This window comes from Dendropsophus ebraccatus, chromosome 1 (assembly GCF_027789765.1).
Source record: "Dendropsophus ebraccatus isolate aDenEbr1 chromosome 1, aDenEbr1.pat, whole genome shotgun sequence".
NCBI classification, from domain to species: domain Eukaryota; kingdom Metazoa; phylum Chordata; class Amphibia; order Anura; family Hylidae; genus Dendropsophus; species Dendropsophus ebraccatus.
This window is the reverse complement of record NC_091454.1, coordinates 209,596,228-209,612,136: the sequence shown is the minus strand read 5'-3', so window position 1 is coordinate 209,612,136 and position 15,909 is coordinate 209,596,228. Positions and strand designations below refer to the sequence as shown.

Genomic DNA, 15,909 nt, shown 5'->3' with positions numbered 1-15,909 from the left:
AAGGGGGCCACTAGGTGCTTTTTCTATGGCAGATGGTAGGTGGGGACTGTGATACAGAATTTGCGGTGGCCTTGGCAGTCACCACAGCACTTGTATGTATCTTCTGCATTTCTTTAGAACACTGTGTCGCAATCTCCCAAACTAACAGCATATGTGTATCCGAGCAATTTGGTTTTGGCACCCATGAATATCCTTTCCATGAATATAATATTGTCTATAATAAATCCCTGGAAATCTATCATCTCTAGTTACTGCATCTGTCCAGCTGGTCACTGGGCACCGACAAGGTTTCTCTGGAAATCCTGCCAAACATGGGCTGGTTCTTATGAGCAGGAAACAGAAAGTTTTTTCGATAAAGTCAAAGCTGAAAAGAAAAGGAGGAAGTCGTTCTAGATGCATTATAGCAGCAGATTCTAGCCACACGAGGAAGAGATCCTGAAGGGGCGACAGCATTCTTAGGGACCTGCTACCAAAACTACTTAGAAGTGTGAGTATTTTTTTGCAAACTAATGTAATCTTATTTATTAAAAACTTTAAACTATATATATATATATATATATATATATATATTAGAGAGAGAGAGAGATATATTATGTGTATGTGTGTAATGCATAAACATAGATAGATATTGATGGTTAGGATAACATACAAAATCTACACAGGAGTTGTCAAGTCAAATATTCTTGCAAGTACACTCATTTAGCAAAGTTGTTTCCTTCTCCTGATATGCTGCTATTTCCCTCCCATTGTTGACAGCTCGTTGTCTAGGTTACCGACCACCACTCTGCTCTTAATGCAATGGTCAGACTGATATATGTATAGATACATAGGCCCAGATTTATCAAAGGGTTTAAAATACAGACTGGTGTTGCCCATAGCAACCAATTATAGATCAGCTTTAAGCTGTGGTAAAATGAAAGCTGAGCTGTGATTGGTTGCTATGGGCAGTTTATACCAGTCTATATTTTAACCCCTTTGATAAATCTCCCCCATTGTGTATATGTACTGCATAATATATGTAAATGTGCATATATTACTATATATATACCAGCCAAACCACTGCTTTTAGAGCAGATAGGTGGTCAGTAACCAAGACGACGAGCTGCAATATAAAAGAGGAGGCAAGTTTGCTAAATGATTGTGTTTGTAAGAATATTTATTGTTCGCATGTAATAAGATGTCGTTCGGTCGTTCACAGTAGCGACAACAAGACGCCTGCAAGAACGATTATAAGTAAAGATCATCGTTCCATGTAATTGGGTGAACGATTTCAGGTCGTTTGCCATAGCGATCCTTTATCGTCAATCGTTGATCGTCGAAAAATGGCTTAGTGTAATAGTACCCTCATAGTGGTCTGGATGGAGATCACTGCGAGCTGAGAAGTAGCTGTACCGTGCACTTCTCCTGGCTTGTCCGCTTGACAGGGTTTTCTGAGTTTTCTTTGATGACAAATATGTATGTGATGACTATTGCACTGACTGGAATTATACAAAATACTAAGGAAATCCAGGAAAACATGACATGTTACATAGGACTAGGATTGAGAAACACTGGTATTAGTCATAAAAATTAAAAACATTTGCCATTTACATCCAGATAAAATTATATCCATTAATGAGTTTAGCACCACCTAGTGTTCAAAGGATATATTAATGTGTACGTCCACCTATTGAGCTGCTGGTGGACACACATGCTCAGTCACCGATCTCACAGCCAGGTCTCTTTAATGTTGATCATTTTGTTACTATATTGTCACCTGCCATAGAAAAAGGAGACAGGTCTATCCAGATCCCCCTACTCGGAGTAAGGGGAACACATGTAAGAAAATAATTTTTTTTTATTTTATTAAAATCACTGCAAATTAGTCATTAATTTGAAAATTATTCATGGTATAACCCTTTAGAAAGGAACAAAACAAATCCCTGTATAACCAACAAAACCACAAACTTCATACACTGTTTTCTTAGGAAAGCTTTTGAAATAAGATGACACATTGGCAAAACCATGAATTTTAAAAAAACTTTTTCTACTTTTTGTTATTGCTGTTATTTTTCTTTTATTATTATTTATAATTTTAGTATTTTTTTTTACATAGCATTAGTATTTTTGTAATACTAATGCAATGTAGACTGCACAGTGTAATGGACAAGTGTAAACCTTTAATCACAGTGCTGAGGCTGATAGTGAAGTGACAAAGGCCCATATTACATGGCACGATAATAATAGGACAGCGAGCGTGGAGGAGCGGGGGCATAGGGGTTGCATAGGGAGCATTGGGAAGGGCCTTAGATTGTCCGGATGGCCCATTGAAGAGAATGGTGGTCTGCTGCTGCCACTCCTGTTACGCAGAGCGAGGGGCAGCAGACCGTCACTGTTATTATCGTTTTAATTGGAAATGTTGAAAGGCAATGATCAGTCAACATCGTTCATGCCAGCTGATCGTTGCGTTTTAACATGACCTGGAACGTCTGGCAATTGGCCAAGTACCAACAATAATCGTTTAGTGTAATAGGGCACAAAGGCAGCCCCTTCTGTATCCATTACGATTAGCATGGGCCAGACGTCTGGATGAGAGTCCTGCTTGATCCTGGTCCCCTGGGCCTATTAGATCATATCGGTGATGATGTACAGCCCTGGAGGTAATTCACAATTGCACACGTTCTATGGGTCAGGCCAGGAATGGGTTAAAGGGAACCAATCACGCAGAAAATCAATGTAAAGCTAAGGATACGTGCTGGTAGATCACCCAGCACACTTCCCAAATATGCCCCTGTAACCTCTGTGCCCCCCTCAATTAGACAGTATTCTTACTTTGTTCAGGTCACGCGCTGTATGTAAATTTTTGGTAAGTAGTCAAGGTGGGCGTATGTAGTCAAGGTGGGCGTATGTAGTCACGGTCCGGGGGCGTATGTTTATACAGAACGATTATTGTTCGAATTTTCGCAATAACGATTGCATTTGAGCAATAATCGTTCTGTGAAAACACAGCAAAAGAGCAAGCGACGAGCGAGAAATCGTTCATTTTGATCTTTCAACGTGTTCTCAAATCATCGTTCGTTGTTCGCTAAAAATTCGCAGATCGCTTAGTCTACTACTGCATCAAGGCTTCACTTCCGTGCGGGGTGTCAGCTGCTGGAGAGGATGATGGCAGGGGGATGCTCAGTGTCCCTCCAGTGCCCTGTGTCCCTCAGTGTCCCCCTGCCATCATCCTCTCCAGCAGCCACAGCCGCATAGCTCTGGGAGTCGGGTCGTGACATCACCATGTTATCCAGGAAGTGACATCACCATGTTATCCAGGAAGTGACATCACCATTTTTTCCAGGAAGTGACATCACCATGTTATCCAGGAAGTGAAGCCTTGATGCAGTAGTAAGTGCAGGGAAAAAAGCACTTTATAAGCATTTCCCATAATAAGTGTATATTGGTGATTTGTATAACTTTTGGAGGTCAATACAATACTTTAATAAAAAATTTTGCCGGACATAAAGAAAATTGTGATATAGAAAATGTAGTTTTGAATGCTTTGGTATCACTTATGAGTTTATTGTGCCTTATAGTCTAAGATAAAACACATTGCTGAGTAAACTATGAGTCACTATAGGTATTATGATGGATTTCCCTGTATTAATTTTACATGTACAAATGGGAACTAAAAGTGATATCTGATCGCATCACCGCGTCATCGAGAGGAGGAAGTGGCTGCAGAATTACAATAACAAAACTTCTCTTCTGACTACAGACCGAGACAAGCATTTCTCACTAACTCGTATCGTCATGAGGTAACTGATCATCCCAGCGTCTCCTATAAGCCACTGGCCTTTTTAGAGCAAAACCACTTTTAGGCTATGTTCACACTACGTAAAAGTACGGCCGTTGTTGCCATCGGCAAGAACGGCCGTACTTTTTGTGGAGCACAACATAACCTTATCTGATATGGGATCCCAACCAGAGCGTATACACATCGTATACGCTCCAGCCGGGATCCCTTACGGGGCCGCAAATAACTGACAGTTTTGTGTGTCAATAAATGTCAGTTTTCTGCGGCTGGAATTTAGTGAATTCCGGCCACAGAAAGCCCTGTCAGTTCACACAGTGAAGCGAGCGGTTTCGGCCGCTCGCTTCACTGTGTGCTATGGAAAGCTCTGATGTGGGCGCGTGCTGATGCATCCGCATCAGAGCTCTGTGGCCGGCTGGATCATCACGGAACGGCCGGTCTGATACATTGTGTGAACATAGCCTGAAACTGGGCAAATGTTGGTCGTGTGACTGTTTGTAGGAACGTTCATTCCCAATGACTGCCATCTGCAAAAGGCCCAGAGATCAGCTGGCAGGCAACGACCGATAAATTGTGCGTTTGTCGTTGATTGTTCATTTAGGTCTGACCCTAAAATATTTGTTAATCGTCCACTAATTGTTCAGTCTAATGCTGTGTTTACACAGAACGATTATCGTTCGAATTTTCGCAATAACGATCGCATTTGAGCAATAATCGTTCTGTGAAAACACAGCAAAAGAGCAAGCGACGAGCGAGAAATCGTTCATTTTGATCTTTCAACGTGTTCTCAAATCATCGTTCGTTGTTCGCTAAAAATTCGCAGATCGCTTCGTCTTTCAAAGATTCACCCTATGTGAAAGATGGGCTTAAGCGATCTTAAAAACGATCGCAATAACGATTTTCTTACGAATTTTCTAACGATTTATTCGTCTAAATGCTGATCTTTATAAAAACTAAATTGTTGCTTCAAAATCGTTAAACGATCGATTGGGCGAATTATCGCTCTGTGTAAACGCAGCATAATTGCACGTCGTTCCTTCTTCTGCTGGGATCAGATGGAGTAAACGATCGTTACTAACGACTATCATTCTGTGTAATAAGGTGACCGATTTCAATTAACGATAAACAATCTAAAAACCGCTTTGTCTAATAGGACCCTTACTCACTGTCACCTTCCGCTCTTGGTCTGTCCCTCTCTCTTCTCTCATCACCACCATGGTCCTTCTGTTCTGCTAGTTAAAACCTGTCACCCTACAATCCTGGCACTGCACCAGCTATGGAAGAAAGTTTCACGAGTTGCCAGAACAATATTGTGGTTCTTGCCATAAATAAGGTCCCTGCATAGTTTTCCTGTTATCCTGTGTACTCCAGCAAAAAAAAACAACTTATCAGCTGCTGTATGTCCTGCAGGAATTGGTTTGGAGAGGTTTCCTATGGGGATTTGCTACTGCTATGGACAGTTCCTGACATGGACAGAGGTGGCAGAAGAGAGCACTGTGTCAGACTGGAAATAAAACACCACTTCCTGCTGGACATACAGTAGCTGATAAGTAGAAGATTAGAGATTTTTTAATAGAAGTAAATTACAAATCTCTGGCACTTTCTGACACCAGATGATTTGAAAAACTTTTTTTTTTTGCTGGAGTACCCTTTTAATTCATGCTTGACTTCTGTCTCTTTTTCTTAACCCTATGCCACCTTCCTCATCACTCCTTCTAAGTCTACACAACCCTTCTGTAGACTTAGACCTGCCTGACTTTGGTGCCTTGCACCAATGTCTCTGCTCCTGTGCACCAACCGCTACCCATACTGGTATCTACCTTGGGAAGCGAGCAGGGGCCTTTTACCAGCTAAGTTCAACTTCAGCATCCTTGAGTTGTATAAGCGGTAAACATCTAGAGGGTTCTTAGACTCTTCTTCTTAGACTCTTGGTAGGCCCAAAGGCAGCATGGCAGGTCCACACTCATTGTCCAATTACAGTGTGAACGTTAGATTCCGTCAGTAGGTATTTTGTGGTGGAAAGTAGAAGATACAGTGCTGGGCTGGCCCACCGGGGGATGGGAGGGTCCTCCGGTGGGCCCCCAGCTCAGAACCTGCAGTAACACTGACTGACATGTCATTTCTCACTGGTTCTTCATTGGTGGGCCCCCAGGATAATTTCCTCTGGTGGGCCCCAGATACCCCAGTCCGACACTGAGAAGATAAATTATATTCCGAGATATCATATTAGTAAATTCTGCGTTCAGTAAGGGAAGGGTGACTGTGTCAGACCGACACTAACCTGCTGAAGCACCTAAAGACTGTCCATATGACCTCAAAGGAATGGAGTTGTCAGAAGGAGTCACAATTCATCCATTAATACCCTGGCTTCTTCTTCAGTCACGACAGATACAGCAGGGAAATGCAAAATAATATTTTATAATCAAATGTAGGAAGCCTTTTATGATTCAGAAAACAGGACAGCATTGTTCTCAGTCAGATGTCAGGGAAACAATAAGCTGGAGCACCATTGGACCAGGTGCGTCACGCGGGCATGGACATGAATCCTATCGGTTCCATCACCTCAGTTCAGTAGGAGAAGCCCTAAAAAACTCCAAAAAATTCACCGTCACCTTTAGAGGGGTAAGTCATTCTATAAGAAAAATAATTGCTATTGTGACTGTCTGGCCTCATGTAAATGAGTGTAATTAGGCTTTATATAACCTCTGTGATGTAAGGAGTCACCATACAGTAAGCATTGGATGCCTCCAATAATACCATATGGATCTCACCCCATTATATAGGACTTTTTAGGCCACAGAGTGCCAATGTCTTTGTAGTATGGAACCATATGTTACTCTCTACAGCTTCGTACCCTAAGGGTCCTTTTACATGGCCCAACATTAAGGAGCAAGTGACCGCCGACCTGTCAGGTCAGCGCTCATTTGCTTCTTGTTCCCCGACTACTAGTCGTGCTAATACACGCACCGAACACCGACAGCAAGTGTGAAGGAGCGGTGCCGGGGGAGGGGAGTGGGGGAGGGGACCGAGAGCAGCAGGAGGGGCTGCTTGGACGATTTTTAATTTTAGTAGCTTTAATTTAGCCTGTTGAAAGACAAAAATTAGCCAACATCGTGCATGATTATTGTCTTTTAACATTACCTATTACACCAAGCAATTGTCGGTCATAACCGCCGATAATCTGCCTAATACAGACAATAATCGCTTGGTGTAATAGAGCCTTAAGCATCTGCCATTGTCACGGCCGCGGCGGCGTCCCGCGTTCCGGGCCGCTGCGACCGCCTCCTGCCCCATGCAGCAGCCGGTGTCCATAGTCAGGGACCCGGCGCTGCTGTTACTTCGGCCCCGGGGGGCACCTCACCTCTCCACGTTCCTGTCTGTCGCTGTGCCGGCCGGCGCGCGCGTCCCCGCCTCCTAGGGCGCGCGCGCGCCGGCTGTCTCAGATTTAAAGGGCCAGTCCGTCCCTAATTGGTAGTTGCACCCAATCACTCCCTATAAATCCCAGCATGCCCTGTCCCTCGTGTTGGAGCCTCTACATGCTTCCCATAGCGTTTGGCCCAGCTCCCTGTTGTTCCTGATTCCTGTCCGCTACCTGGTCCCTAGTCCTTGTTCCTGATTCCTGTCCGCTACCTGGTCCCTACTCCTAGTCCCTGGTTCCTGCTTCCCGTCTCACTGCTGTTCCTGTGTCCAGCCTGTCACATGCGGTACGCCTACACACCACTGTCAGTACCTGCTCCTGCCACGCCTCGCCTGCCGTCACCAGCAACCAAGCCAGGGGTAGCGACCTGGGGGTCGTCTGCCGCAGCAAGTCCATCCCGCTTTGCGGCGGGCTCTGGTGAAAACCAGCGGCCCCTTAGACTCCGCTCCCTGGTGAGGTTTGTGCCATCGCTGGTGCCGGTCCAGTGGATCCACTACTCCAGGCGTTACAGCCATATGCAGAGTCCTTATCAGTATCCTTTTTTTATATGGCGGGGAGGGACCTAGGGATAACCCTTTTTTGTGACAGTGGGGGTCCAATCATTTCATAGGTGATAAGTTGTCATCAAGTTGTTGGGATAACCCCCTTAACATCTTTCTGACCCATGATGTACATTTATTTTATTGGTTGAGTTAACTGTTTAGATGGTTTGAGCAATAGTGGAATCTAACCCGTTTTATCTGCATCCTTGGTAGATCAGCGGCCTGATCGGCATCGATTATCAGGGCCTTGTGGCCGTTCCTGGCTGATCTGCCAGTATAGTCTGATTGTGGCAGACATTACCAGCAGAGCGCTGATCTAATTAGTGTAATGTATATACATTACCCTGATCTATATAAGCAATCGTATCATTGCCTATAATAGTCCTCTAAGGAGACTGAAAAAGTATAATTAAATTAGCTATTAAAAGTTCTACGTCTCTTCCGTAGAATATTACTCTATGGTTTTCATTAGAAGCCTAATATATTAAATGGGAAATTATGACATTGTTGTGGTTGACTGTTTACACTGTAAGATTGTGGCTAAGAACTGTTTACAGTAAATTTATGATCAGAACTGATCATGGCTGTATCTATTGTGACTGACAATGTTCACGGTTGGACCCCTACTAGTCATTCATGAAAGTGTTAACATCTGGACCTCCATCAGTCATTACTGGCATTGTTCACAGTTGAACTCTCACTAGTCATTCACAACAATGTTTCTAGCTGGAGCTCCACCAGTTATTCATGACAATGTTCTCAGTTACAGAAGAGATCTCGGCACTCACCAGTAAAGTTTTCTGCAATTTATTTACATTCTTATCGTGGGAGATCCCGGCACTCACCAGTAAAGTTTTCTGCAATTTATTTACATTCTTATAGTGGGAGATCCCGGCACTCACCAGTAAAGTTTTCTGCAATTTATTTACATTCTTATAGTGGGAGATCCCGGCACTCACCAGTAAAGTTTTCTGCAATTTATTTACATTCTTATAGTGGGAGATCCCGGCACTCACCAGTAAAGTTTTCTGCAATTTATTTACATTCTGATAGCATGAGAATAACAAGATGGATGCATTTCGACGTAGTGAGTAAGGCCACTGTGCCAAATTGCATCCTTGTTGTTATCCTCCCACTATAGAAATGTAAATAAATTTCAGAAAACGTTATCAGTGAGTGCCAGTATCTTTTCTTAAATATCATTGGGGTTACCCTGCCACAAGCACCACCAACCCCCCAGTAGAGTGCTGTTTTCTTTTGCTATTCAATATTTAAAGTTAGACCTCAACCAGCCCTGACCCTCCACCAGTCATTCAAAACAATGTTCACAACTGGATCCACACAAGTAGTGTGGACAATGACATTCATGCCAATGTTAATGACTAGACCTTGACTATTTATTAATGACAATGTTTGCAGCTGGATGCCCACCAGTTGGATTGGACTCTGGTGGCATTTTCTAGCAATATGCCACCAATATCTGACATGAGACCTCCCCTTTAAGGCCAACTCAGTATCCCATGGACTTATAGCAATATCTCAGGCATGGGTAGCCACACGTTCCAGAGCAAAGTCTATTCCTCCAGTCCAAGGGGAATTGGGCTCCCATACATACATTTTGTGGTTTTCAGTCATCTACAATTCTAATTTACGGGTACGTCCAGTACAGACAACACAGCTATATAAATACTTCACCATCCACAGGGAACATGGCTTATTAGTAAAGGTCGTTTACATAAAACGTGACCAAAAATGGCATAAAATGTGTTTATTTCTATAGTTCTGATTTTATTGGAAAACCCATAGGACCGAATGATGATGCAAACGTTAAAATTCTTTTCCAATGAAACTGTCATTTAATGCCCAAGAAGCATTACTGGGAAGCAGTATGTGAGCAGTTTTCCTTTTATAGCATGAAATCTTACGAGTTTTGTTCTGGGAAATTATCTTCTTTGAAATAGCCAACGTAATGTCAGTGTGAGTCAATGTACTGCAGTACCGAGTATCTGTACTGCCACCTGGTGGACTAAATAAGCATCCATAAGAAAAGTACATAGATGCGGGGGGATTTATTATTTTGTGCCCCTGGTGTACACACAAAAAAGGGTCATAGTCACAGCTTTTCCTTGGCGCATGCCTGCTGTATCCCCCACTCCCCTGATGGGGGGATGAAGCGGGGAGGACATGTGACCTCAGCCCGCACCTTATTTATGAAGGTTTACCAGTCGTAAACCAGGCAAAAGTCTACACCTGCTTCAGTGCTAACTAACGTGGGAGCTTATACCGCTATTCTTTGTCTTTCCTCTATACACAGTGTATTCTCCATATTGTACTATTAGTAGTGTCAGTTTGGTAAACTGGGCAATGGTCAACCATCCCTGTTCACTAGTGGCCCCACAAGGCTCAGGAGTAAACTAAAACCACCCTGTATTATTTAGATGTGTATGGTGGTATTATTGTGTAGAAATCATTCTGGCACTCCTTATAGGTATTATGTAAGCAGTATACAGTAAGGCGGTATTCTATTGACACCATTATGTGAGAACCACTGCCTTTGTGGGTGTGGGGGCACTATTTTACTTCTTGGTTAAGGGCCCTTTTTCTATAAAACCATCCCTGGCTGTTAGGACCAATGGCGGATTATAATGTAGGCGGTTTGGGCGGCCGCCCGGGGCCCGAGGCTCCGGGGGGGCCCATGCCTTGCCGCCCACATTATAATGCCGCCCGGGAGGCCCCCTTCCCCCCGCCACTGCAGGCTCTTGTGACCGCAAGCATTGTTTCGCTTGCGGTCACAAGAGTCTCCGGCTGCCTCCGTCTGATGCGCGGCTGCCGGGGGTGTCCCGTCCTCTCCCCGGCAGCGCGCGCATCACACAGCTCCTAGTGCCGCCTGGGGCCCTGACTTCCGGTACTGGGAGCGCACGTACCGGAAGTCAGGGCCCAGGCGGCACTAAGGGCTGTGTGATGCGCGCGCTGCCGGGGAGAGGACCGGACACCCCCGGCAGCCGCGCATCAGACGGAGAGAGGATCGACGGGGGAACGCAGGGTAGGTGAGTTATATTTTGTTATTTTTGTGTTATTTACTAACTGGGGGGGCTTCTATAAAGGGAGGGGGGAGAGGGGGGGGGGAGAGGGGGACCAGCTATAAGGGGGGAAAGGAGGACCAGCTATAAGGGGGGGAAAGGAGGACCATCTATAAGGGGAGAGAGGGGGACCATCTATAAGGGGGGAAAGAGGGGGACCATCTATAAGGGGGGAAAGAGGGGGACCATCTATAAGGGGGGAAAGAGGGGGACCATCTATAAGGGGGGAAAGAGGGGGACCATCTATAAGGGGGGAAAGAGGGGGACCATCTATAAGGGGGGAAAGAGGGGGACCAGCTATAAGGGGGGAAAGAGGGGGACCAGCTATAAGGGGGGAAAGAGGGGGACCAGCTATAAGGGGGGGAGAGGGAAGAGGGGGACCAGCTATAAGGGGGGAAAGAGGGGGACCATCTATAAGGGGGGAAAGAGGGGGACCATCTATAAGGGGGGAAAGAGGGGGACCATCTATAAGGGGGGAAAGAGGGGGACCAGCTATAAGGGGGGGAGAGGGAAGAGGGGGACCAGCTATAAGGGGGGAAAGAGGGGGACCATCTATAAGGGGGGAAAGAGGGGGACCATCTATAAGGGGGGAAAGAGGGGGACCATCTATAAGGGGGGAAAGAGGGGGACCAGCTATAAGGGGGGGAGAGGGAAGAGGGGGACCAGCTATAAGGGGGGAAAGAGGGGGACCATCTATAAGGGGGGAAAGAGGGGGACCATCTATAAGGGGGGAGAGGGAAGAGGGGGACCATCTATAAGGGGGGAAAGAGGGGGACCAGCTATAAAGAGGGAAAGAGGGGGGACCATCTATAAGGGGGGAAAGAAGGGGACCATCTATAAGGGGGGAAAGAGGGGGACCAGCTATAAGGGGGGAAAGGGAAGAGGAGGACCAGCTATAAGGGGGGAAAGGAGGACCAGCTATAAGGGGGGAGAGGGAAGAGGGGGACCAGCTATAAGGGAGGAAAGAGGGGGGACCATCTATAAGGGGGGAAAGAGGGGGACCAGCTATAAAGAGGGAAAGAGGGGGGACCATCTATAAGGGGGGAAAGAGGGGGACCATCTATAAGGGGGGAAAGAAGGGGACCAGCTATAAGGGGGGGAAAGAGGGGGACCACCTATAAGGGGGGGAAAGAGGGGGACCATCAATAAGGGGGGGAAAGAGGGGGACCATCTATAAGGACGGAGAGGAGGACCAGCTATAAGGGGGGGGAAAGAGGGGGACCAGCTATAAAGGGAGGGGGGAGAGGGGGACCATCTATAAGGGAGGGGGGAGAGCGGGACCATCTATAAGGGAGGGGGGAGAGCGGGACCATCTATAAGGGGGGAAAGGAGGACCAGCTATAAGGGGGGAGAGGGAAGAGGGGGACCAGCTATAAAGGGAAGGGGGAGAGGGGGACCATCTATAAGGGAGGGGGGAGAGCGGGACCATCTATAAGGGGGGAAAGGAGGACCAGCTATAAGGGGGGAGAGGGAAGAGGGGGACCAGCTATAAGGGGGGAAAGAGGGGGACCATCTATAAAGGGGGAAAGAGGGGGACCATCTATAAGGGGGGGGGGGAAGAGGGAGACCATCTATAAAGGGGGACTATCTCCTATAGGATTAGCACCCTCCTCTCCTGACATCCTCTGTGCTGCTGGGACCTCCCCTATAGATCAGCACCCTCCTCTCCTGACATCCTCTGTGCTGCTCGGACCTCTCCTATAAGATCAGCACCCTCCCCTCCTGACATCCTCTGTGCTGCTGTGACCTTGGGGGGGGGGGGGGGGGGGGGACATCAGGGGACCAGGTGAAGTGGCAATATGTTTATTGGGGGCAGTGGAGGTGGGGGGGGGCAATGCTTACTGGGGGTAGCAGCAAGGGACCAAACATTATGTTTATTGGGGCCAGCAGGGAGGGGAGGCAGGCAGTGTTTATTGGGGACAGTGGGGGGGGGGGGGGCGCAGTAGCAGATTATAATGTGGGCGAATTGACTGGGGGGGGGGCCCAGGTTGGGTGGACAGCCCGGGGCCCAGGGTACATTTAATCCGCCACTGGTTAGGACCTTATAGATACTCTGGCGTCCATTAATATCAAGGATTTGTTTGGATTGGACTGAAGAGGATAGTAAGATCCAGACAAACTCTTCCTGGAAAAGTCATTGTTTCTTGTTCCTTTATATTTCCTTATAATAACTGAATGCTCAATAAGGTTCTGGTTATCATAATATGTAATGCCTGGAATACATTGCCCCATAACTATGTGGTTTGCCGGGTAATGGATTCTCTTAGGAAACTGTATGTTTATAGGAATTATAAGAGCAGATAGAGGCGAAGAATTATAAGTTTATCTTGGTTCAGCTGTAATGAGAGCGATGACTGAACTCTCGGACATAGCTGAAATAATATTTTTTTTGGGCTACTTTCCCTGTTAGGGATTTTCCATTTTGTCTCCGACACTGGATTTTGTCACTAGGACAGGCACTTCTAAATTGTGTTGATCCAGTGCACACTACTTGCAGGTTGAGGCTACAAAACTGACTGTGGAGACAATGTAAAGTGTGGCTCCTGACGCACTTTACATTGTGTGCTATGGGTAATTGGAATGTGGGCACGCCGGAATATGCCCGCATCCCAATTTTAAAGAAATTAAGTTTATTCGGCTGGAACTGCAGTACCGGCCGGGATTAACTTCACCGACACCGAAAGGCCGGTGTCTTATGTTGTCTGAACCTGGCCTGACATTGTATACGCAGATAGGATAATAGGATGAATTGACATAACGCCTGTCTGGACAAATGTGGACCCTTTGAATTGCAATTGGTTTGGCTTATGGTCCATTTACATGGAGCGATAATACGCCCAATTGATCGTTTAACCATTGTGAAGCAACAAAACGATCAGCGTTTAGACGATAAATCGTTAGAAAAAATTGTTTTTGCAATCGTTTTAAGATTGCTTAAGCCCATCTCACACGTTAGGATGAATATGTGAAAGACTGTTTAGATGAAGCGATCTGCAAATTTTTAGCAGAACATGTTGAAAGATCACAATGAACAATTTCTCATTCGTCGCTTGATCGTTCACTGTGTTTACACGAGCCGATTATCATTCAAATGCGATCGTTATCTTGAAAATTCGAACGATAATCGCTCCATGTAAACGCACCATTAGGGGTAATCGTAGATGTGGATTCTAAGGGTCCTTTTAGACACATAAATCTTTGGCCGCCTGCAGACGCAGATGAGCGCCGATCAGCTAGAACTCGTTTGCCATGCCTTCATGTAGTACAACGAATCGAGTGCCCGGGCCATATGAACGAGCAATGTATCTTTTGTGTGGCTAGATAAATATATTGCTATTGGCCAGAGACATGCGCAGCCAATAGCGATAAATTTTACCTCGCAAAAGATGCGATCGGCCAACAAGTGGACATTTTCCCGCTCCACAGCTGATCGCTGACACTTTTTCACAGGCCGATTATCGTTCAAATGAGCGTTTCTAGCAATGCTCCTTGTCGATAATTGACCCATGGATTATCAGTTATTCACCCATCAAAGAGTTTTTCCCGCAGAGGATACTCATCATATATCTATTAGGATGAGTGTTGCCTTAACAATTAGAAAGGTGTTTGCATGTCCATATCCGAGGGAGCATGCCGACACAGCCTGATACCTTTTTCCCTGTTTGAAGGCGTGGGTCAGTATACAGTGACCAATGGGCACACAATATTGCCACAACATTGGCAACATGCAAAGATCGCAATATAGTCCCAGCCCCTTGTAAGTCAAGAATCAAGCATAAAAAAAGATTTTAGTTGCCGGACAGCCTCTTTAATGCTCTGTGATCACAAGAATGGAGGTGTCCCCCTGTCTGGATAGTGCAGTGGTCAGACATGGCACATTCTATGGGCTTTGCGAAGATGGCAGAGTACAGTGCTTGACTCCCATTGTCACACAGACAATTGATCAGACAATTATCGCCTATCCTGTGGATAGTCATGAGTGTCCTTCAATCCTATACAAAGATCTGAACTTGGCAGCAGGAGTTTGCCATGTTGCCACTTCACCCTGTAGTTGCCATCCTTTATCAACAGCAGAAGAGTAGAATCTCCCAAGCAGAAGATGGAAAGCATATACAGACAGGCCCAAGTCAGGGTAGGCAGAGTTTTCTCACAGACAGGAGATGGTAGGTGGCAGACGGATGTGGTCAGGAAACAAGTCAGAATAGTCTCTGAGAATACCAAACAGTAAAACACCTTTGCACTAACCTATGAATTTTATCGTTTAAAAATCCACTATAACCATCAAAAATGAGCGATGAATAAAAAATCGTAAATTTTTGCCTTTCAACATGTCAAAATGGTAGTTCGCCGATTGTTCGCATATCTCTTCATGTAATAAGTTGTTCGCCAATAAAACATGTTGTGTGGGTTGTCCGGAGGAACGATTAGCGACCATTTAACGACCTTGATGGTTATAGCGAATCTTTAAACGATAATCACCACTTGTAATATTGCCTTAAGAGTATTGGTCACAATGCATGCATGGTAAAGACAACACCAGGGCTTCCACAAGTAAACCAATTCCGGCACCCATTACACTGTGTGGGTATATGACATGTAAGGCTGGTTGACACTGCTCGTTGACCAGAAGAAGGTGTTGTCTGAGAATAGACCATTCTTGCATATTAATTAAAGTCTTAGGGCAGGGATGGGAAACCTTCGGCCCTCCAACTGCTGCAAAACTACAATTCCCTTCATGCCTGGACAGCCAAAGGCCGAAGGCTTACCAGTAGTGATGAGCGAACCTTGAGCATGCTCGAGTCCATCCGAACCCGAACTTTCGGCATTCGATTAGCGGTGGCTGCTGAAGTTGGATAAAGCCCTAAGGCTATGTGGAAAACATGGATATAGTCATTGGCTGTATCCATGTTTTACAGACAACCTTAGAGCTTTATCCAAGTTCAGCAGCCACCGCTTATTAAATGCCGAACGATCGGTTTTGGATGGACTCGAACCCGAACCCGGTTCGCTCATCTCTATTTACCAGGCATGATGAAAGTTGTAGTTTTGCAACAGCCGGAGGGCCCAAGGTTCCCCATCTCTGGTCTTAGGGCA

At 45.8% G+C, this 15,909-nt stretch overlaps 1 protein-coding gene across 3 annotated transcripts in view; it reads left to right on the top strand.

The window, feature by feature from the left end:
* Nucleotides 1-405: 405 nt before the first annotated feature.
* The window catches only part of LOC138794076 (cytokine receptor common subunit beta-like), a 39,596-nt gene continuing 24,092 nt past the window's right edge, over nucleotides 406-15,909 (top strand). For 2 of the 3 annotated variants that reach the window (XM_069972961.1, XM_069972876.1), the window contains exon 1: nucleotides 406-487. The gene's annotated coding sequence lies outside the window, so the exon portion shown is untranslated. Of the gene's footprint in view, nucleotides 488-3,633; nucleotides 3,780-15,909 lie in introns of those variants that run through there. The other variant, XM_069972930.1, reaches the window with a different exon arrangement.